General features: G+C 42.6%; 1 long non-coding RNA gene across 12 annotated transcripts in view; it reads left to right on the top strand.

Moving 5' to 3' along the window:
• LOC103348788 (uncharacterized) overlaps window positions 1-25,080 on the top strand; it is a 193,884-nt gene that overhangs the window by 164,404 nt on the left and 4,400 nt on the right. For 11 of the 12 annotated variants that reach the window (XR_011387238.1, XR_011387242.1, XR_011387239.1 and 8 more), the window contains 2 exons: window positions 15,012-15,095; window positions 23,280-24,767. This is a non-coding gene — a long non-coding RNA (uncharacterized lncRNA). The remainder of the gene's footprint in view (window positions 1-15,011; window positions 15,096-23,279; window positions 24,768-25,080) is intronic. The other variant, XR_011387236.1, reaches the window with a different exon arrangement.

Genomic DNA, 25,080 nt, shown 5'->3' with positions numbered 1-25,080 from the left:
AGAAACTTTGTCTGCCCAAGTAGGTGATAAAAAACTTAAAACCATTTTTTACAGCCATTCAAAAATTTACAACAGTTGAAATTATCCTTAAAGAATCTAAGAGCTCTTCTTTTTTTTTTCTTGGACCAACATAAATGTTGGAATTTCTTTCGATAATGAGAATGGATCTCAAATTCTGTCAACCCTTTTCATTCCAAGTATTTCAAAAGAAAGGTATTTGACTATGCAGAAGGTTCATGCACTGCTTGAGCCCTTGCCCTTCCACTTGCATGGACTCCATTAAAAGGGCACGCCTCCTGCCAATGGGCAGAAGTAGAGCATTCTGTGGTGTGTGAGTGTGGTAGGGTGAGTTTTGGTTCCAGGATGCCAAAACTCTTCAGATGTTCACGTCCCTTGTGTAAAATGACAGTATTTGCATATCACCTGTACACATCCTACTATGTACTTTAAATAACCTCTAGATTCCTCAGAATACCTAAAACAGTGCAAATGCTATATCAATAGCTACTCTTTGTTTAGGAAATAATTATAAGAAAAAACTTTGTACATATTCACTACAGATGCTGTTTTCCCAAATATCCTCAAATCCATGATTGGTTGAATCCTGGATTCGGAGTTCGCAGATGCAGAAGGGCAACTACACATGTGAAGAAAGAGATTCGGGGCAGCCTTCGGAACTGTGTCTCGTTGGCATCCCACCTGGTCCCTCTGCCTCCCCATCTCCCACACTCAGTGCGACTTGGACCACACACGTGTTCTTCAAGCCACTGGGTCAAGATGTCTCCACCCTGTCTACAGTTCCCTCGACCACAATGGGCATATGGGTGAGATAGGTCACCAGGAACTCCTTCTCACTGCTCCACACATACAAGACAAACTCATGCATTGGCTGTCAGAGCCCTCTCAGGCTGATTTTGAGGAGTCCTAGACTCAGGAGCAACCCAGAACCTCAGTTAGCCCAGGCTTCAAGGCTGGGAGTTCACCAGCCAACAATGTACCCGTGACTCCTTCACAACACCACAGCCAGAAAGCCCAGAGAGTACACGTGGCTCACGCAAGTCTGAATGTGGCAGTCTAGGCATAGAATGGGATTGTCTACCACATGGCCTATATTCCTTCTCTTTCCCATGGTTCATCTCTTTTAAAAATTCCAACACAGCATCCTGGAGGATAGAAGCAATGTCTCCTAAGTTCTACCAATGGACCAGCAAATGTGGTTTTATTTCTCACATCTAATAAATGATGGTACTAGAATTTTATACAATTAATATCCAATCAAAATTTTATTTTACAAAGATATTAGAAACAGCAAATTACCACCACTGAGAGACCCCTAAAGATTGACTATTGACAAGACATGTACCACTGACCAAGTTGAAATCAAATGAACATTGCTATGGGTAGAAAAACAAAAACAAGCAATTCCTTTTATCATTTTTCCACACAAACCCATTTATTATATGACTTTGCATACGCTTCATCCATTTCAATCCCCCTGGGCCGAGCAGTTTATGTTATAAAGAGCTGCAGCCTGCACTGAAAATGCCCTGCTTCCATCTTTCTTTTAAGAAAGAAAAACATTTTTTTTTCTGTGCCTGGAAAGAAGTGCTGAGTGGACAGCCCTGGAGGCTTCTGTTTATACTGCGAGCAACTGCAGCACAAATCAGCGCCAAGTTCCTCTTGATTTCTGCCTGGAGCGGTATTGCCCTGCAGGGACCTACTCTGGGGGTCCGGAGGGTGATGGATTCCTTGCTGTCATATGTATATGCCTACGAGGGCAATTTTAGGCCCTCTGATGCTGCCAGAGACTGTACACAGGGATGGGGAGGAGGGGAGGCACTTGGCCACCATACCACTTTCATATCCCATCAGCAGCACACATTGATGGAGGCCCTACTAGGTACATAGACATGTGTTATGTGCTACATACTAAGTACTTTAAGTGCTAAATTCTGTCCTGGATAGAAAAAAATAACCACAAATATTTGTTGAACATTTCCTGTATGTCAGACACTAAATCAAATCATCTAATTAAGCCTCACAATGATCCAACGGAGATTGCATTATTATGCCCAATTTTATGCCTTAAAGTATTATTAGTCCCAAGATTACAGTGCCTCCAAAAAGTTCTCCCTAATTACCTTATGTAATGCGAGTACCTTCCCCCCCCCCCCGCCCCGCTCAGCTCCTTGTTTGTTTTCTTCCTACTACTTGTCACACTTTTTTAAATAAATCGTTCTTTTGTTGGACTAGCCTCCCTCTCTGGTTTGTTATGCTTTGTGAGGCTAGATCTTGTGGATCTTTCATTTTATTGTGGTAGCAGAGTACCTGGATAAGTGTTAGCTGAATGAATTAACCAATCGTGAATTATCGAGTGAGTGAGTACAGTTAAGTGGAGTGCCTTGTCCAGAACCATAGGGCTGGTGAATGACAGAGCCAGGATTCAGTGTCCACGCACTTAAACACATATGTGCTCTCCTAAACATATAATAACTCTGTTAGGGGTTTGAGGTGGAAACCAATTCAGAGGACCGAAGGTGGCTAAACCTGAGAGGAAACTTACGAGGTAGTCTGGAACTACTTCCTGTTTTAAATTCCTAGCTGCAAATGTGTTGGGATTCCTGCTAGCTGTGACCCACTGACCACATCACTTATTCCTACTCATCTTTTACTTCCTCTCTTCCACTTCGCTTTGCCACTCAGCAACACTGGATTTTGTGTTTACTCCTGGGGATGCACTGGAGTACAGCCCATGCAGTCCATCTATCATATTCCCAGTGGAATGCCTGGAGAGGTTGAAACATAAGCTCATGAGCTGCTTGAGCCAGCATACAGACTGGAGCCATGTAGGCTCATTCATTAGCCAAACTAAATTCATTATCTGCTTTTGCTCCCAGAAGGTGCATAGCCAGCTGCCCATTGGCAGTTTTTTCCCATTGACACCAGACCAGTTGGATGAGTAGAATAAATTGGCGGGGAGTGGCTGTCTCACAGGGTTTTTTCTCCTGCTGGGCCTTGAACAGAAAGTCAAACATGGTACACAGGGCTTCAACCACAGGAGACATTCAACAAATATTTATTGCCTGAATAAATGAGTAATTGAATGGATGAATGTTTCCCTTCATTAATAGTGACTCTTTCCCTTAAGTTCCTTCTGTGAAAAGTTTTTAATGGGAAGCTCTGACTCATAATGTTGTAAATATCATTTTCTGTCTTATGTAGTTCAATTATTACACCGAGATTCTCTCTCGTGGGAGAGCTTTCCCAAGGAAAATGAGACTTCTTAGACAATCAGCTGTTTTAGGATTTTTAAAACCTGAGATATTCTAACTTCCGAAGCTAGTGCTCATCAAATTTTTTTTTAAATTGAAAGGAGTAGCAGGTAGAATTCATTACCTCATCATGGGGAGAGGGTGTGACAACGTCCTCTTCTCCATGTTTGGGACAGAGAAGTTCCCTGAGTTGGGAGTAGATGTCACTCACTTTCCATGCACAGGCCATAGAATATTGAGGGATCATTAGGTCGCCATCTTTGTGAAGAGGCATCTCCACGTCATTGATTCTGAATTTCTCTGATTTTTCAATTCACTGGGAATACTATGTAGAAAGAAGGAGGTACTGGTTCTATCAGTGGTAAGGAAAGAACCTTTGTATAACTCACAGATAGTTTTCACACCCTTCATTGGAGTCTCTCTCTCTCTCTCTCTCTCTCTCACACACACACACACACACACACATACACTGAACATACACCTACTTGTATAGGGCAGTTACATTTTTGGGAACTCTCTCCAACATTTCTTAGCAGCATCATTTCTAGCCTGTGAGTTTTAACCCTGAAATGGCCCAGTGGAGTTTCTCAGGAGGCAATATCTTGGTGGTGTGCTCCTTCCACCAAGGCCAGGTCATGTGCCAGGCTAACCCTGCGGTTGAAGATGGAGGCCTCCCCCAGCATCATCAAGATCGTTTCACGAGTACTGATGGTGGAGGCTGGGACTGTGGCATAACAGATAAAGCCTCTGCCTGCAGTGTCGGCATCCCATATGCGCGCTGGTTCTAGTCCCGGCTGCTCCACTTCCTATCCAGCTCCCTGCTAATGTGCCTGGGAAAGCAGTAGAAAATGGCCCAGGTCCTTGGCCCCTGCACCAGCGTGGGAGACCAGAAAGAAGCTCCAGGCTCCTGGCTACAGATCAGCATTTCAGCCATTTGGGGAGTGAACCGGCAGATGGAAGACCTCTCTCTCTCTGCCTCTGCCTCTCTTTAACTCTGCCTTTCAAATAAATAAATAAATTTTAAAAAATTAAATTAAAAAAAAAGAGTACTGATGGTGGGCCAACTAGACCTTTCAGCCACATTCACAGTTACTGGAATGCCTCTGTGGCCTCATCAGCTTGTGTATTCAAACGCTCTCTCATTAACATTGTTATCTCAGATTTCTTTTGTGCCCTCCCTGCTCTGGCCTCCCTGCAGAGCCCTCCCAGTGCAGTCCTGAGAGTGTGCAAGAAGTGACTCACCTGCTCACACACCTAGCCATCAGACCTGCAGCCAGGCCGTCTCCGTCCTTGCTCTCCTCCTGTGGACCTTCGGCTCAGGACAGACTGGAGGGAACCTCTCTGAAGCAGCCGCTGATTATGCCCGTGGTGAGAATGCGGTGTTTGTAACCCAGGTGCCATCTACCCAGCACACCAGTCTTCAAGCACCCACTACTGACTGAGCGCTTCCAAGCAGTAGGACAGCATGGACCTCACTCTAGTTCTGTGCAGAGGAGCTACTTTGGAGCCTAGCAAAGGGATCTCTCATGAAAATAGCTCCTTCACGGCTGGCCTTCCCCCGGCTCCCTGTCGTTACTTGGTCCAGAAGAATTAGTGGCAGACAGAGGCCAGACCATGCCTTCCATTCCCCCTCACAAAACTATGCAAACACACAAACAAATCACCTATTTTGGTTTGGCTGATTCAGGCTCTGATCAGCTGGACTTGATTTCAAGCTACAGATTGGATCCAGATCTGCTCCATATATTCTCTTGACCATCTTTGGACCACCAAGATAGCCATGGCATGTTTTTCTCTTGTTACTGAGCTACAAAAAAGACCAGCCCCATGGCACAACCACATTTCTAGTCTCTGCTTGTATCCTAACTATCAATGACCCATTAGACAAAGCAAGTCACATGGCCAAACCCAACTTTTGTGAGTCAGAGAGGTGTGCCTCTCCAGGTACAGGGAGGAGGGGGCTTGAGGGGTAGGAGTAGGGCCTGAGTCTCTGCAGGATGATAAAGTCATCTGTCACAGCATTCCAGTCCATTCCTACCTAGATGGTTGGTAAACATGCCATCAGATGTAGTCAAGATTCTGCAGGAGGTGGTCTGCTCCAATATGCTTATAAGGAAGAATACACCCAAGCCTCACATTGCTGGACCGTGTGTAAACATATTTCACACCAAAGCCTACCACTGGGCTTCTTGGGCAGCTCCCAGAAGATTCTTTTTTAAATAGTCGTAGCTTGCTCAGTGAGGGAACCAATGCAGCCTTGTCTTTAAAGAAAGCATTGCTTCTTTCTCTGCCTCATATTCCATGATCTTTGAATTGCTTGGACTTCCTGTCTCCCTATTCCTCCATTTCCAGATTGCCTGTGTTCAAACCTATTTCCTTGTTCCAAACTATTTCTAGAGAAGTTGAAGGAACAGAAGTACTTTCCTACCACTCTCCTCCTTCCAGCTTGATTGTGTGTGTGTGTGTGTGTCTGTGCGTGTGTGTGTGTGTAGCCATTACTGGTGATGGAGCAGAGGTTAAACAAACAAAAATAGCAAAGACTTTGACCACACTTGCCCCTTGCTGCAGGTGAGGAGGGTACAGCAGTATGCGTAGGTAGTCTCTTGTCTCCATTGCTCTACATTCCAAACAGAAATTCTCTTTCACTGGGACAATGACATTGTTTCTAGTCACATGTTTAATTCTTCGAAGTCAATATTTGCAGAAAACATCAGCACAGCATCATATTGCCTTGGAGATGTTGATTTATCCCTTTCTGAGGCTTCCTTTCTTTTGTTTTCTTTAAAAAAAATATTTATTTCGGTGGCGCCGCGGCTCACTAGGCTAATCCTCTGCCTGTGGCACCAGCACCCTGGGTTCTAGTCCCGGTTGGAGTGCCGAATTCTGTCCCGGTTGCTTCTCTTCCAGTCCAGCTCTCTGCTGTGGCCCGGGAAGGCAGTGGAGAATGGCCCAAGTGCTTGGGCCCTGCACCCGTATGGGAGACCAGGAGGAAGCACCTGGTTCCTGGCTTTGGACTGGCGCAGCACGCTGGCTGTAGCGGCCATTTGGGGGGTGAACCAACGGAAGGAAGACCTTTCTCTCTGTCTCTCTCTCTCACTGTCTAACTCTGCCTGCCAAAAGAAAATAAAAAAGATTTATTAATTGGCTTGAAAGACAGAGTTACAGAGAGGCAGAGGCAGAGAGAGAGACAGAGAGACAGAGAGAGAGGACTTCCATCCGCTGGTTCATTCCCAATTGGCCGCAACGGCCGGAGCTGCGCTGATCTGAAGCCAGGAGTCAGGAGGTTCTTCCAGGTCTCCCACATGAGTGCAGGGGCCCAAGGACTTGGGCCATCTTCTACTGCTTTCCCAAGCCATAGCAGAGAGCTGGATTGGAAGTGGAGCAGCCAGGACTTGAACTGGCGCCCATATGGGATGCTGCACTGCAGGTGGCTGCTTTACCCGCTACGCCACAGTGCTGGCCCCTTGTTTCCTTTTTATTTTCAGCTCATCATTAGCATAGTAATGCTGGGTGTGCCAGTTTGTGCAAGGGCATTATCACATTGCCCTTGATTTAGTCAGATAGACCACGTTTCTATCCTCCTGTTCCATGGTCAGTAAGAATGTGAGGCGTGACTTAGCCCAGCTTCCTAAGAAAAGAGATTGGCTTTGGAGACTGAGAGAAGGAATGAAGGCCCTGATGTCATCTCCAAGCTAAATATGCCAGGGCTACTTGTCATCAATTCAAGAAGCTAAAATGTCACCGTGGAATTTACGGTTCTTTGATACTCATTCCATACACAAGGCAAAGGGGGCAGCAGAACACATTGAGTGACAAGAAAGAGTCACGTGGGAGCTGGCGAGAGCCCTGAACGTCCTAGCAGAGTCTGTGCTTCTCAGGGTACTGAAATCCTGAAGTCGGTCACCAAGAATTTTTCACTGTGCTAACCCCTTCCTTTCCCACACCCCTGGCTTTTAGTTGGGAACAAGTAGAATTGGAAAAATATCTGCAGAGTTGCTCTGTAAGAGAAAGGTGAGCTATTTTCCATCTCATAACAACCTTCCATTCCTCCTTTCTAGAGGGTTAAACAAATTTTAATCACAAAGCCGCTGGGCCATGGCGTTTCCAACCCATCTGCTACTGTGTAGGACGAAGAATTTTCATTTGTGTGTCTGTTTAATATGATTGCTTGTGTAGCCTGCGTACTTTCAGAAAGACGTAACATTGGTTTCCTTCAAATATTAGGGCTGTACTCTTTTATTTTCATTTCTCAAAAATTAAAGGCTGAGTGTTTCAGCTTGGGATCATTAAGTACCAAAAAATTAGCTGAGTAAAGTGGCTCATAGAACTTGGGGACAATTATCGTTTCTTGCAAAGCTTAAAGGAACTCTAAGTCAAGGTCATTCAGTAAATTTCATGCTAAATGCAAATTCCATTAAGTTTTGTAAAACCATTTTGCACAGCACAAAGTAAAAGATAACTTGCAAACCATTTGGGAAACCTGAAAGTGTGTCAGACTTCTCTGGAGAAAGGCTGTCATCAGGTTTCTGCCCAATACTGGAAGCCACTGCATGAACTGCCCACTGAATCCTGCACCCTCCTCATTCCCCACCCAAAGCCAAGCCCAAAGGCCTCGCAATCTGCCTGCTTCAATTCTTCTGTGCCAGCATATCTGCTAATGTCCCAAGCGGCTCCTTTACAGCCGCGTGATCATCTGTGTATTATTAACTAACCACAAATTAAAGTCGTTACTTGGTGCTTAATTTTATGTAACATTTCTTTGTAATGTGTACAAAAGAAATTTGTTTTAACAGGAGTTTGGTAAATAGCATGTGCCATGATTAATTAGGAAATATGGGTCTGCTGATTGGAAATTAAATGCAGTGCACAATTTTTCTTAAAAATAATTTCTTAAGTGGCATTTCAAAGACATGTGAGTCCTTACCAAAAGAAAAAAAAAAAAAAAAAAAAACGAAGAATGCCTACTGCACTGATGGGCCGAATACCCTGCTGCAAATCTGTTGGATTTCACCTGCTTGAGGAATCACCTGTGTTTTTCTCAAATCTATAGACACGCTACAGAGCAGAGCTGTTTGAAATCCCTTTGGGAACAAGGTAGAGCATAAGTGAACAAAGCAACAGTCAAGGAAATGAGAGAAGACTTGGAGGTCAGTTATATTGTAATATAGTCCACTCCCCACAAACTCCACGTGCTCTTTGTCTTCTTACACACCAAGTGCACTCCCCCATCTAGGTTTGTGCACTCGTTCCCTCTGCCTGGAATCCCAGTCAAGGACCTTTCTAACCCTGCAAGCCAAAGAGCCCTCTCTGTCTCAGGCATTATTGCATCACTGGGTGTAACATCTTACAGAACAAATGGCTCGGTGACACCAGCTGCCTGTGTGTTTCTTCACTGCTCTTCCTCTGCCTCCTGCTGTAGAGTACAAGGTCCGCAAGAGCAAAAACTTGTCTGTCTGTGTTTCCTGGGCCCTAACACTGGAGCAGTCCTTGGCACATTAGGAGGTGCTTAATAAATCTCTGTGAAAAGAATGAGTGGGTTACATTGCTCTCACAGACCAATAATTAGCCATGCTCCTACTGGAGAGAAAGCATAATGGACTTTCAGGGTTTTCTCAAAGGATGGCGCTGGTGCTTGGCACTGAGGTTAGGACCGTGCTTGGAATGCCTGCATCCCATGTCGGCGTGTCTGAACTCATGCCGCGGCTTTGCTCTTGATTCCAGCTTCCTGCTACTGTGCACCTGGGAGGCAGCGGGTAATGGCTCAGGCAGTTGGGTCCCTGCTATCTACATGGGAGACCTGGATTGAGACCCTGGCTCCCGGCTTCAGCCTGGCCCAGTGCAGGCTGTCATGGGCATGTGGGAATTGAACAAGCAGATGGGGGATTTCTCTCTGTCTGTATGTCTGTCTGCCTGCCTTTTGAATAAAAATAAGCAAATTAATAAGCTTTTAAACATGTTTTCCCCAAGGAACAGAAAGACAAATTCAATATTTGTTGGCTAGGCCTTGCAAGGAAATGAAGAAGGAAAATGCCAACAAATTAGCTGATGGGAAGGGCAGGAAGTAAAGATTGTAACTAATGGCTTAGTTTGTGTGCACACCAGCTGAGAAGTGAAGCCTTCAATCGGTTGATACCTTCTGCTTTTGTAAACCCAACAACCAGTGAAGTGTTTCCACTAAAATGATTTAGCCAGGCCACTGTCTTTGCTGATAATGGATTAAAAGATCTGAAGAACTCTCACAAATATTGAGAAAGAGAAAAAATATTAATAGTGGAAGGTTAAGCTTACGATTATAAAATAAACTGAAAGTTGTCACTGTAAACATTAAAAGAAAGAATAAGAAAGAAAGGAGGAGGGTAGTTGGGAGTGTGGGTGGGAGGTAGGGTAGGGTGGGAAGTGTCTCTGTGCTCCTAAATCTGTTTATATAAAATACATGAAATTTGTTCAACTTACATAAATAAAAATTATTTAAAAATTTCTGTACTCACACTCTATTCATTCCCACATTTTGAATCAACTTTCATGTATTTAAAACTGAGTTTTTAGAGTTTAAATTGTGGTTTGCTACATAGAGCTACGAAGAACGAGATAAAAATGCTAAAGTAACATCACAAAGCATTTCTAATAAAAAGAATATGAATTCAGAGGTATAAATTTGCATGTATGAAGGATCTTCAAAAAGTTCTTAGAAAGTACACATACATTATACATGTATATCATATGTAATATATTACACATATAACATATATGTATACATATATGTGTATGTGCATACATGTATGTATGCATATATGTATATACATACATATATTAGATATAATTGTACATGAATTATGCTTGTATAAATTACAGATTTATAAAAAATTATACCAAAGTAAACTCTTCTTTTAATTACATTTTCCTATTAATTTAAAAAGGTGCTCTCATATTTTGGTTTATCCTCAAAACTTAGCAAAATCTCTTTCTTCCCAGAGTCCTGTGCCTTTTGAAACTCTTCTGTAGCTCAGCATTCTGTATCAAATCATTGAGAAGTAACCTAACCATATTAACAAGATTTTATTCCCTAGTTATGAGTGGACTCTGGAAAAATTTTCGTCTCTGATTTTCTCAATGCGTCAGGAGTGAATATACATCTAGGTGGCTCAGTGTGTAATGAGTTGCAATTTCAACATGTTCAAATCCCATCTCTGACATTTCCTGATTGTAAAGTTGGGCAAGATACTTAATTGTTGCAAGTCTGAATTTTTGCATCTGCAAAATGTGCTTGATATAACTCATCCGGATGAAGTGTGAAGATTTGCTTTAATGTAATCATGTGTATCAGTCTTTCCTTTTTACATCTGTATTTCAGAGTGAACTCTAGAAAGTTATCTTATCCCTGCTTATGGAGTGATTCACTCAGGGTTATATTTTCCTAGTACAGTTAGGTGCCACATAATGGCATTTTAGTCAATGACAGACCATATACACAACGGATGCCGTGAGCTTCTATCTCCTGGTGATGTCATAGCCATCTCAGGTTGTGTGAATGCACTCTGTGATGTCACACAACGAGGCAATAGCCCAAGGAGGTGTTTTCCACAACATTCCCTGTCATTAAGCGGTGCACAACTGTATTTATGTGTTTCATTTTTTACACAGAAATTTTCGTCATCCATTTTGAATCTGTCTTGGTATATAGCACAAGAGATAGCTCCAGTTGATCTCCGTGCATATGGCTATGAGGATGTCCTAACACCAACACTCATGAAAAAGTCCATCTTTTCCTTTTGTAACGGAGATGTTACTGTTATCATATACTAAATTTTCATATGCAGTTGGATCTACTTTGGAATTTTCTGTTTTTTTTTTTCCCTTTGTCTATTCTGCCATTATCACCAAGCTTTTAATTTTAGAGGTTTATGATATGTTTTAAAATTTTATTTAAGTTACACATGTATTTTCATTATACATGTATTTCCTATATCAGATCTAGGAACACAGTGATACTTCCTCCCGCCCACACTCCAACCCTTCTTCCTCCTCCCGCTCCCATTCCCACTCTTAATTTTTACAAAGATCTACACTCAGTTTACTTAATGATCAATATGTTTTGATGTTACATATTACTGTTCTTTTAAAGGGATGGGATTTCTTGGCTCTGCAGTCAATTTTTTTAGCTCTAGCAAAAACCCTGATGATAATTTTATTGGCATTACATTAACTGTTTAAATACACGTAGAAATAACAGAGCTTTACGATGCTGAGATTTTCTCTGAACATGGTTTACTTTTCCAGTTGTTTAAGTCTAATTTTGTATCTTGTGAGTATTTATAATTTTCCAATATTGACTTTGAATGTTTATTATTAAATTTACACTGAGATATTTTACTTTGTTTTTAGCTGTCAGGCATGGGGATTTCTGTTCTGTCATATCCTCTAATTGGTTTGGTTTCCACTGATTCATGTTGCTATGTAGTACTGGTACCCTGAAATAGTTAAGTATGTAGTGTTGGGTAAGGCAACGGTGTCACTGAGAACTGGGATTTTCAGCTTGGGTGAGAGCAGGTAGATGTAAAAAGTCTTGTAGCTCTGAAAATAAATCTGCTATAGCAATACGAATTCATAATGTGCTTTACGTTTAAGAGTACACATCTGGGGAGCAGGCATTTAGCCTTGCAGTTAAAGTGCCAGTGTCCTACATTGGAGCACCTGGGTTCATATCCCAGCTCTAGCTCCCGACTCCAGCTTCCAGCCAATGCAGAGGCTGGGAAGCAGTGGTGACCACTCAAGCAGTTGGATTCCTGCCACCCACATGGGCTTGCACTTCAGGCTCCTGGCTTCAGCCCTGTCCATTGTGGGCATTTAGGAAGTGAACCAGTGAATGGAAGTGCACTTCCTCTTAAATAAGCAACAATAAAAAAATTGTAAACGTTTTAAAGTATATATTTTCTAGTTCTGTCCACCCAAAAGCCATCTAAGAGGCAGCCAATCTGACAGCACTTCAGAGACCCTTACCATGTCTCAGAACACTATTTTCCATCAAAAGGAAGACGGCCTCTCAAAGAAGTGGTTGATTCCAGGTCTGAGTCTGAATACCTTATCATATTGGTAACAATAAAGCTATGAAAAACTAGCAGGGTTCTCTCCAAATGATTTGGGTACCAGCTTAAAAAGGATCCAGCTAGGCAGGCAAAAGTGGAGTAATTTGAGCATCTGTAGGAGGATGAAGGAAATGAATGGACACTTTGCAGGTGTACTTCAATCCATAAATTCATTGTGATATCAAAACCTAAACTTATCAATCACCTTTAAAGCATTCTGGTGAACCAATATGTCATGTTACAGGAAAAAAAAGAGACTCAGAGTAGCCGAGGAATAAAGGGAAGTTTCTCTTTATGGAATTTTTCAGCCAATAAATGAGTAGGGAGTGGCAGAATTAGGATCCTACCACTTAACAGCCCCCTAATGTGGTAATAGCCAGGGGGAAAAAGCGCCAATTATTGCTAACCTCACCAAAGAGAGAAAAGGAAAACCTCCTACCAGGAGCACAGAATAATATGCAAGAAATATTCTTGACAGAACAACTGAACCTGGATCTGGTGAGCCTCTAAATCTAACTACCCGGTCACACCCTACAGTGACAGGAGAGCGCATTAAGCAACAGTACAAAGATATAATCAGAACAACCCAAGCTATGGGAAACACCAGGAAAGCCAATATTAATAACAATAGCAATAAACGTAAAACAAGTAAGCAAATTAAAAACAAATCAAATCACAAGACAGATTATGGAAAACCTAAGAATTTTTTTCACATGCAGGTTTATTCATTTGGAAAGGCAGGACAAAAATCATTAGATTTCAGAGCTCTTAATTTGCTTTGGAAACTTCTGAAGAGTTACCCACTGGCAGCCTAACAAAGCTTTTCCATCCCTCTACTCACTCCTCTCTTGGGGTGGGAGTAAGGGTTAGGGGAGGCAGTTTAGGAGGTGGTACTTATAAGACTTTCCAGCTCTTCCCACAAGCAACAAGGTGACTTGGCGTATTCTTTATCTAAAGTTTTTGAGAAAACTGATGAATTATCAAAGAATAAGGGAATTTTCCATTGTAAATAATTTCCAAAGTTAAGAATGGATGATCATCATGCTAACTGAAAAAAGCCAGAGGCAGAAAAACAAATACCACATTTCCTCTTATTTGTGGAAGATAATATATAGAGTATGATAATTGTGTGGATGTCTTATCATGTGGTATATATTTATAAATATTGCTTCACTGGATCATACCATGTACATGACAATATACCCTTCTTTACCCACATTATGGTCATTGTCATGAATCTTTCACTTGGTGATATTAACATCTCCTTTTTCAAGAAAAAAATACTATATGTGTGTATTTACATGATGAGTGCATGTGAAGTGAATGTGGAAAAATGTTAAAAATTGTTGAACTTTAAAATGAAAAAAATTCACCTCCATATAAGAAAGGACGAATGAACTCGGAGTGTAATTGTTCAGTCCCTTTTGCTGACTAGTCTGAGGTATTCTAGCAAAGGAGCTCAGATCATTGGTCCATTGAGACATCAGTGTAAAGTACTCAGTGTGTTTGATTTAAAAAGTGTTGGAAAAGGCATCTCTTGGAGGGGAAGGGAAGTTAGTTTATTACAATGATGGTACTGTAACAAGCACATCAAACAACAACTGACAAAGCAATGTCCCTTTCCTCTTGGCCTGTGATGCTAACTCCACTGCTGTCAGGTTTACAGTCTAAGCAAACTCAACCCAGAGAGCACAGAGTGGTAAGTAGGGCAGAGAAATAAAACCTTTAGCCAGACTTGTGGATGACTTCAAATCTAGGATTCCAGAATCACTACCTTTCTAGTCCAGGCAGTTGTGTGGAGGGGAGGGGGGGGAATGCAGTTTCAAGATGTAAAACTCCATTTTCTGGGCAGTGCAGTAAAATGTCATGGGAAGCTGGTTCCTTTGAGGCATACCATGCAGACAGCATGTCCTTTTCCCTTGCATCCTCCATGGTCGAAGCATGGATGGCCTCCCCATGGACGCTCAGCCACTTCTCAACAGCAAGAAGCCTTTCTGGAAGGATGGGGACAATAATCTTGCTGTAGCTCGTACAATGTTGAGAAGACTGTTACCTTCCAGACTTACTGTCTGAATCACTTAGGAAATCATTTCATAGTCATGCGCAGTGTCTGACAACACCATATCACAGCCATAGACCTAGAATTTCTTGTTGATGGGTGCCCATCTCCCACTTGTGTTCTAGCTGCCTCCGAGGCCTGAGTTTATCTTGACAGTTATAGTATCCCCAATGATGGCAAGGCATCTCTTATCCCATTGGCCACTTACTACTACTACATCATTCTTGATGAGCCTATTGTGGTAGAACCAAGAAAGAAATGTTGTAGAGTTCCAAGAATTATCAGGACATCCCACTCTCCATCAGACCAACTGATGATGAGGTTTGCATCTGTCAATAAGATTATGTAGCTCTAGCATTGTTTTCATACCCACAAAATGCTGTATGTTGAACTGATTTTTCTTATCAGGCAGGTAGAGGGCAGAGGACTATTCTAAGAGGACATAATACAATCCATGTGTACTTCCTCTTCCAGACAGCTGTTCCCAACTGGCAAACCAGAAGGTGACAGGGCCCCAGGTCCTTAGAGTTCCAATTTCAAGCCTCAGGACTCAGGACTGAGCCAATTTGTGAAACTTTTATGATGTTTTGTCCTCAGGACTATGCACTTGGTCCCCTGAAGCCTGGAAGAGGTGGACCTACTTGTCCAGGAACTGCCCGAAGATGCTGTAGCTGAAGCCAGGTGGGTGGTTGTCATGCATTCAGCACTGTACTGGGTCTGCCCTTGGCTTGTCTGGACCAGAACCACTCACTGCCCCAGACCAGCACCAAGAACACGCTCCCTGGAATGAACATCCCAAACATGGCCTCATGCAACTAATGCAGCAGCAGCCACAGGTTTGTGCACGGCCAGTCCTGGGTGCACCTGCCCAGAGCCTGGAGCACACACATGGCTACTCTGAGTGGCACCAGTAGCTACAGGAGGACCACTGCCCATGACCTCAGATCTGGAGCTCTGGAATCCTGCAATTTAACAGAGGCTTTAAATTAACCAATTCTAAAGACTGGGCCATGTTTGGATGCTGATTTAAGAACAACAACAACAAAATAGGTTGGATTTGAAGTAAACCATGATCAGTATGGTATATATGAAAGTCCATGAAATCTGCTGAAGGAATCAGAAAGAATTGGGAGTACTGAGGCTGAGAAACTGGGGCAACGTGAGCTGATGCCATCCATTGCCCACCTATGCAACACTTGTCACAGCCTCGTTTATTTTCCATTGTCTCGAATCTGCCCCTTGGGGAAATAATTTGGTCTAAATAAAAATCTCAGAATAGGGATCCTGGAAAAGATTAGCTATATTAAACCGTGCACTCCAATTCAACTAGAGATAAAACAAGAGAGAAAAGAGACATAGCTCCAAATTCAATTCTCCTATCTTCAGTTATGTTTTATGGAGAACTTATGTCATTCACAAAAGAGATGTAGTTTCCCCAGGGGAGACAGCAGGTGTACATTTTCTCTCAAGGTTATTTAATTGCTGTCAGGAAGACATATGATTAACAAAACCAAATGCTGGAAATATGAAGTATAGACAATTTTAAAGTTGTTTATATAGTTGATTACAGTATATCATACAATGTGTTTATTCGCCGTAAACCTTTCTATCACAAACTGTTTACACACCTGTGCACCGGCATAAACAGCCTACTGCTTAGCTGTGTGTAAATTCCTGGCTGCTGGTATGGCCAGCAGCAGATTTCAGTGGTGGCCTCCCCAAGTTACCTCCTATGCACCAACTTCACACTGATAGTTTGGCCACTTGACTCTGGAGCTGAGACCTGCTGACCTTTAGCATTCCCTGCTTTGATGAGAGCCCTTTGAACTCCAGAAGGAATGCAGTATGGAAATGAAGGGCCTGCTGCACTCCTCCGAGTTCATGATGACATTGCTACTCAAAGTGAGGTCCACAGTCTGTTTTCCATTGGTTCCTATGGACTGAGAGGAAGCATTTAGAACTTTTGAGAGTCACTTGGCAGCATAAGCTTTTGTCTCTTGAACCTTATAATTTTTAAAAAAGGGGACTTTATTATATGTATTTGATGTTTCACTTTAAGTTACTTTTATGGCATTTTGTCAAGTATTAAAGAAAGAACTGATTGTTCACCACTGATAGTTCATGAAGCCCTGCTTTAGAGGGATGGCCTGTGTGTACGCCACATCCCTGGGCTCCACTGTGACACTTGCACAGCTCCAAAAAGGCAGCTAATGGCACAAAGATTGCCCTCCCCAAAGGGTCACTCATTAAAAAAGCAAATATCTAATCTACTACACATATGTTAGGTTCATGCCAGGGGCTGGGCGATCTGATGAAACCAGCCCAGCTGACCTCTTGTCACCTTCTCTTAGACCTTTCAACACCAGTGAGTAGCAACAGTAGCAGTAATATTACGAGGAAGATGAGGAGAAACAGCTAAAAGTTGAACTTACAATGTACCAGGTATTGTCCCAAATGCTTTACACACACACAAACTTACAAATGGTCTTTCTCTCTTTGAAGTGATGTACTCATGTATTCTAACCTATAAGTGTACAAAAAGAAGTACAGCATCAAATCTGCTTACCATAGTTCGTTGTATAGCCATGAAAATTTCCTAATTACTAATTAGTATTAGAATTTCAAGGCATCATGCCAAATATACTAGATATTAATATACTAGTAATTAAGGAATGGAAATTTAATACCTAGGAAATAAGAATTTTGGGTTCAGAGGGCAGAGCTGGAAAAACTATTAATAGACAAACAGCATCCAGTTTTGGGATTTTTTTTTTTTTTTGACAGACAGAGTGGACAGTGAGAGAGAGAGACAGAGAGAAAGGTCTTCCTTTTCCGCTGGTTCACCCTCCAAAGGCCACCACGGCCAGCGCGGTGCAGCCGGCGCACCGCACTGATCCGATGGCAGGAGCCAGGTGCTTATCCTGGTCTCCCATGGGGTGCAAGGCCCAAGCACTTGGGCCATCCTCCACTGCACTCCCGGGCCACAGCAGAGAGCTGGCCTGGAAGAGGGGCAACCGGGACAGAATCCGGCGCCCCGGCCGGGACTAGAACCCGGTGTGCCGGAGCCGCAAGGCAGAGGATTAGCCTAGGGAGCCACGACTCCGGCCAGCATCCAGTTTTGAAAAATAGAGTATGACTTCCTTTCTATGTTTTTGCATTTGAACATTTTCAATCATGAAAGAAACAAAAAATGTATAAGAAATAAAGGCAACATAATAAAACTTGCATTACAGCATAAAGACATTATTCAAGGTCAAATCTTTTGTAAAAAATATTTTTTTACTTATTTGAAAGGCAGAGAGAGAGAGAGAGAGAGAGAGGCCTTCCATCTGCTGGTTCACTCCCCAGATGGCCACAACAGCCAGAGCTGGACCTATCCGAAGCCAGGAGCCAGGAGCTTCTTCTGGGTCTCAAACGTGAGTACAAGGGCCCAAAGACTCGGGCCATCTTCTACTGCTTTCCTAGGCCATAGCAGAAAGTTGGATCAGAAGAGGAGTAGCCAGGACACAAACCAGGGCTCATATGGGATGCTGGCACTGCAGGCGGCGGCTTTACCCACCACACCACAGCGCTGGCCCCAAGTTCCAATCTATTATTTTGTTAGGTTCTGTATTTAACAAAGAGTCTATTTGCTCTATTCCTTTAAGAATGAACCACCTTGGCCGGCACCGCAGCTCACTAGGCTAATCCTCTACCTGCGGCGCCGACACCCTGGGTTCTAGTCCCGGTCGGAGTGCCGGATTCTGTCCCGGTTGCCCCCTCTTCCAGGCCAGCTCTCTGCTGTGGCTCGGGAAGGCAGTGGAGGATGGCCCAAGTGTTTGGGCCCTGCACCTGCATGGGATGCCAGGAGAAGCACCTGGCTCCTGCCATCGGATCTGCGTGGTGCGCCGGCCGCAGTGGCCATTGGGGGGTGAACCAACGGCAAAGGAAGACCTTTCTCTCTGTCTCTCTCTGTCTCTCTCTCTCACTGTCCACTCTGCCTGTAAAAAAAAAAAGAAAAAAAAAAAAAAGAATGAGCTGCCTTAGACTCTGCAAAGGGAGCTGCTTTCTGCCTCCTCCCATTATCTCTATAACAACCAGTGCTACTCCACTGTTGGCAGTCAGATTACCTGCTTAGCTTTGGGATGGTAAAAAAAAAAGGTTAATCACACATAAATTATCAGTATGTTATCATAGAGAGGGATTAAGGAGTTCCCCCAGGGAAGGGTAAATGGGGGCATGCCTACATCCTGCCTCATCTTTCCATAGCCTTTGCTCCTCCTTGGGTTCTATGGACAAACTGGCACTTATCTATGCGGGGGTATGGAGGGTTCCAAATCCACATGATTAGGAAGATGTTTTCTCCCAACTGACTGAACTCTCTTCTCCTTCCCATAAATTTAAAACCCAGTAGTAAATGCTAATCCCAATCAATTCACATTCCCTGGGAGCCCGTATTATTCCAGGCCATGATTCCTGCCCCATGAGCCTCATCCTAATTAACCATGAATCTTAAGAAGGCCTTCACATTAACTCTGTGTACCCTTGGAGATGCGGCCATGATTATAGGGCTCCTTGTGAAGGTGGAGAATCAGAGGGGAGAGAGGCCCAGTCAGTCACAGAGTGAGTTCGTGAAGAACCAAGAAGAGAAGGACATCCGTGGAGATATTTCCAGAAGTCCCAGTTCTCTCCCTCCTTCCTTCCTTCCTTCCTTTCTTCTTTTATCCTGCCTCAGGTTTATTTTTATAAGTAGCACAGGAGAACACCAGCCCATGCAAACAGTAGCCTGGGATCACACCAGTCCTCTTGTCCTCACATTGGCAGAGAGAGGTATCAAATCTGGAGCCTTTGGAATGTGGCTGGGCACCTCTAGGAACATGATCTAGGATCTAGAGCCACAGTCATAGTCAAGACCTCGGTTTGAGCCTTGACCTTGGCCTTAGCCTTTGGTCAACAGAGCCTGAAACCCTTGGCAATTTGGGCATGAACACACTTCCTGAGCTTAGGGTGGATGGCGCAGGCGAGTTGATTGAATGCATGGCTCATGTTCATTGGAATCTTGAGCTTGCCTTCTTTGGACTTTACAAGGATTTTGATAGCCTCTGGTCATGGCCTTGGCATTGTTGGGCTGTATCTTCAGGCTCTTCTTGTGAGCAGATCTTGATCAAGTACATGTTTCTCAGAACTTGCAAAACCCTATGCAATTAATATCTTTGTTATACAGGTTTTTTTTCATGCTATTTCTCTTCCATATTCAGGGCTAGTTGTGTATGCTGTAATTCTTAGACTTAACCATAGACACAGGCTAAAACTCCTAAAGTCGTCAAGAGAAAAGTGACACAGTTAACTTTTTTGTGTTGTTACTTACGTCTCTATTATAACAAGTAGAATATCTCATTAAAAATGCCTTTAAAGTTGTCGTTTTGTCTTTCCAACATGGTGATGAGATAGGTATTAGCACTTCCATTTTACAGGTGAAGAAACCAACATCTAGGAAGCGTAAGTCCCTCCCCAGGCTCATACCTCATTGGTACACAGGCAGAAACTTGACAGGTGTCCTTTTTCTCCCTGCCCATGGAAGCTGCCTTTATTGTTTTTTCTTGCCTTTTTTCTTTGGGATGTTTCACAGTCAAATTTAATTTCTCCAGAACTGAATTCCTGAATCTTTTCTTTCTCCCATTTTCTGTATAACAAATCTGGGAGTCATCTTTGATAGCTTCTCTCTCTCGTTTTCCTGTGTATAATCTATAACCAAGTCAGAGTGATTTGGCCTCCAAAACATTCCTTTTGTTACTAGTCTTTCCAATACCTCATTCAAACACTCTGGATATTTACTTGTTGAATAAATGTTGGATTAGAAAGTGTCCAATGAAGGAAGATACCAGAAAGACACAGTAGTTGGGAAGTGAGATAGATTTCCTTTTCAAAAATAAATATCTTGAGAAGTTATTTTTCCCGAAGAAAATAAGGAAAAAATAAGTTTGTGGTCAGCATATTTGCTTTAATATATTGGGGAGTATCAGTAGTAGTCACAGTAATTTCTTAAATTTGCGTTTTAATTCCTCTAAGTAAAACTGAGATCTTTTCTGAATCAAGCAATTCAAATTAAATGCAGTGCCATTTATTAACAAAAGAATCCAAAGCTTTAGGTAGATTATACAGTTTTCCTCTCACAATCACTCTTAAAAATAGGCAAATAGATGTTTTCACAATTTGTGGATGGGAAAATTGGGTTCAAAGAGACAAAGTGACTTGCTCAAGGTCATACTCAAGGTCATACAACTGAGTCTGGAGTCCAGGATACCCGTACCCACAAAGGTGTTATTGTTGTTTTTAACTTTATTTATTTATTTGAAGGTCAGGAATATAGAGAAACAGAGAAAGAGAGAGAGTTCACATGCACTGGTTCACTTTCCAAATGCCAGCAACAGCCAGGACTAGGGCAGGCCAAAGCCGCGAGCCGAGTGCATACTCCAGGTATGTCCCTTGGGCAGCAGGGACCCAATCACTTGTGCCATCACTGCTGCCTCACAGGGTCTGTATCAGCAGGAAGCTGGACTCAAGAGCCAGAGCCAAGGATGAGACCCATGCCCCCTGCCTGCTGTGGGGTATGGACACTTGGCCCAGCAGTGCAGGTGCCCACACCCAGACAGGTGTTTTTCCCCTAATAGGCCCTGCTAACCTTTCTAGTGCATCCTCTTTTTACATTTTAATGCTAAGACAGCTGAAAAATAGCAAACAGGAAATTCAGTGATAGCAGCAGCCTGTGGCACATGCACTGTGGCCCAGAGACCTCGCGTGTGGTGGTCTGGTGAGCTCGTGGTGGTGGTGGCATTGCTCCTCTTCCTCCCCCTTCCCTTCCTCTTCTTTCTCTTCCCCCTCTCTGAGACAATGTGTGGGCTCCAAAACATCAAAAACAAATAGATCTTAATATGCAGTTTTCCTTGTTGGTAAAATGACAGTTCTGAAGAGAAAAAAAAATCGTCATGACATATTTCCATTCTCCTCTCTTGCACACCGATTCTTTTTGCTCTAAATACTAATCCTTCACTAAAGGGCTATGAATGTTGCTGAATCGCTAATCTTCAAAATATTTTCTGAAATGTTCTTTTCTCTTGTGATATCAGAAAGCCGATATTCTAAAGAAATTCCAGAAGAAATCTAAAGAATTTTAAAATTTACTGGTTAACATAGATTTGATTGGATCACAACAGACAATCTTTCTGGTTATTTCTTTGGAGCCTAGGCAAAGTGTTTATTTTCTTTCCAAGTCTATGTGGTTGGAAAATTTACCATGAGCTTCTCTAAACCAGGGCTTTATGGTAAAATGCACTCCTACATTTGCAGACAAAGATAGCAAGTTAGGAAAAATCTCTCAGTGATGTGGTTGAAAATGAATGTTTGAGCAATTCTTCAGCAGCAGAAAAAAGACTCCAGTGTTTACATAATCCCAATGTGCATACATAGCTTCTTCTATATTTTCTTGTTAAAACTCACCTGGCTTTGCTCAAGACTCCAAATACAGTGAATTCTAGACAGCACCTAATATTTATTCATGCCATTGTCAAGAGCATCTTTGCAGTTCTTGCCAAGGTCTGTCATTGAATGTGTTTATCCAGCTGCATGGCGAAAATATAATACAAAGTCATCATTTTACTCAGCCACCTACTCAATATTTTCTTCTGTGATTAAATTAACTCATAAATATTACACTTTTAATGCCAGAAAGCCATGGTTCATCCAGCCAGTTGAATGCCTGTTTGTCCATTTTCTAATGTTGCCGGGCACACAGTCATTTCATTAGAGAGTTTGAAATAATGAAAATCATTGCATTTACTTAACACGCACAATCAACAGAGCAGGACCCTTCCAAGAGCTCCTTTATGATGCAGTGCAAGGCCACGGAAGAAATTTTGTAAGGAGCACGGAGGAGCTGTGGGAGCCGTGTTGAAGGTGATTTGGCCACAATAAAAACAAATCTGCTGTGATTGTCTAAAGCCAAGGACAGAGTTCCGGCTCAATTTGCAGGTGGCACAATTTCTTGCTCAACCAAGTAAGGTTGCAAATAAACATACACATTTTGAGCTTACTTGTGCTTGATTCACTACCAGACTGTGCTCGTGAGCCATGCAGCCTGCTTCCATGTTCTCTGCCATTTTTGAGTTTGGTTTTCTAAATCAGCTTCAAGATGGCCTTACCTGCTCGTCTTCATCATAGTCTGAAGACTGAAACTTGTGGGCAAAAATTTGCCTTTGCCCTTTAAGGCTTGGGCTGGTGAGAGCAGGACAATCTGCATCCATGTGGATGCCCAGCCCTGGGGGCAGGAGCCATATCTCACGGGACCCTGATCAAATCACTTTCTGAATGAAATATGTATGGGGGCACTGCAGGGCAGTTAACTTTTCTAGAATCATACCCAAATCTGCTCAGTCATTCTGGGACTAGCCTTGGTTAGCAACTGCTTATAATGCCAATGCTTTTGGAAACTTTTTACAGTCTTTTTTTTTTAATCTCAAAGATAAAACTTAAAGGGGCTTGAAAAGTAGGTTTTAGATGATCACACAATAGCCTGATTTCAGTGGTTTCAGTTATGTGCATTTTACTTTATGTGCACCCACTGAAATTAACCAAAATTAATCCAGATTTGAACAAAGACTTTTTTACAGATACAAATGAGCCCTAACTTTCAGGACTACTCCACGCAATGCACTAGCTGAAGCGTTTGGAATGCATTGGCCCTGGGAGGCGAAGAAGTTATGGCAAACAACATATGGGTTTTAAAATCTGGAACTATCCAAGACTGAACAAGAGAGCTATTTTCATTTTACTTGTTCTTTTTTTTTAGAAGATGGATGATTTCTAATCACGTTTTATTCTCATCTTTAGAGCTGGATCCTGAAAGATCCAGGTTGGTTGAAGACTGCTGGTGAGTGTGCAGCTTTGTCCAACGATTACCTAATGCATGTGTGTCATCTGCTTTCCCTGTTGTGAGAAAACACACTGAGGAAATGTGTAAGTCCACTGAATTGTTCCCAACTCTTTATTCACCTTTCAGCATGCTAGTTCCTTCCCTTGGCGTTGATATCATTATGCATTTGTCAAAGATAGACTGTCACTTTAGGGCCTCTATTATGTGCAAGAATTGGCAGCAAATTTTGCCACTGGGATTTGCTTATATCCTCTGTATGTTATTGTGCTTCTTTGGCATTCAGTAAATTCCATACACCCACTTCTTTGATGTTCATTCCAACCCCTAAATGTGGAAACAATGACTGAAATTTTGGATCAAAGCGCTGTGTGGATGGCAGGCAACCCAGCACTCTGATAATTCACTGGAACAGAGAGCGCCTCCCTCCCCCTGAAAATCTAGGCCAATGGCCCTCCAAGAACAGCGTGGCTTCCCTATGCAAAGTCACGACAGGAAGTAAAGAAAACAACTCCAAGGTTTTAGTTTAAAAAAAAAAAAAAGGAAAGGAAAGAAAGAAAAGAGACTCAACTGGATGGCGCTATTGAAGCTCATGGTCATTTCTAAGTATAGAGAAAGCTAACTACCGTTCCAGTTGGTTTCCCCATTTCCTCTCCCCACCCCCACCCCACTGGCCATGCTCCCGTTAGCACTCGAACTGGGCCAGGCCTTTCCAGATTTGGAACAGTCTCCAGATCTAATAATGTGTAACGTCAGCTGCACAAGATGGCCCAGATTTTTCAAATGGATTTCTTAAGGAAGAAGGAAAGGGTCCAGGAATGAGGAATTTTTAAAAAGGAATTGGAAAAAAAATCAGAACCACCACAGTTTTAGCTAGTAACTTTCACAAACTGGAATTAGCTGTCTGGAGTGTACTTCCGATGTTTGCTTTTGCTTTACTCCTGGGATGCTAGTGCAAATAATTACTTCATTCAATTTATTTCACAGGTCAACTTTGACTCATAAAAGCATTAAAACAGGTAACCCCCAGGGGATGCTGGGAAGACAGATGAGCAAATAGATATGAAACTGTTGTGAGCAGTTTGGGGGTAGGCCACTTTATAAATCCAGGGTATTTTATGATTATGCCTCCACTTCACCCCATCTGATATCCAGAATGTGCTAGTTATAATTAATATGCAGTGTTGCGAACTGTTTTAAAAATACTGCAGTCCTTTTAAGTGTAGTGAAGAAAATAATTGTGTTTGGGGGAATCTCATCCAGGGGAAATTAGAAGAATTCCCAATAGAGGGGCATAATTGAGACGTGGGATGGCTGCTCCTGTTCAGTCCAAAGGTAGAGCACAAGGAGGTAACTGACAGCTCTTAAAATGCCAGTTTCAGATTCTCTCTACATGGGAAATGTTTCCTGCCACACATGTGCAACAGTGACATCCAGTGGTTGCAGAGGTAATTACAAATGTATCTTGCTTGAAAATATAAAATAGTTTTGTATTATAATCAAATCTTCCTTGTTGGCCAGTGTTGGTTTTTATTCCTCATCCGGTCAACAACGTATGTCAGTAACTCGGGCTGTATGCCAAGTAAAGCCACATTCTCTCCGTTTTCTTGCTAAATAGTTTCCGGAGTCTGTTCTGTTAGTATTATTTACCTGTCTTTTACTTTTACAAAAATTGCAGTAGTTCTACTCTGAGGGTCTCTCCGAGAGACCCTAAGCACATGTCCACCAACGTGGCATCTTTTTATAAGTGTGAATGATAGG

Source organism: Oryctolagus cuniculus, chromosome 3, assembly GCF_964237555.1.
Source record: "Oryctolagus cuniculus chromosome 3, mOryCun1.1, whole genome shotgun sequence".
Lineage (NCBI taxonomy): Eukaryota > Metazoa > Chordata > Mammalia > Lagomorpha > Leporidae > Oryctolagus > Oryctolagus cuniculus.
The sequence above is the reverse complement of the archived record's forward strand: the minus strand, read 5'-3'. Positions and strand labels throughout refer to the sequence as shown.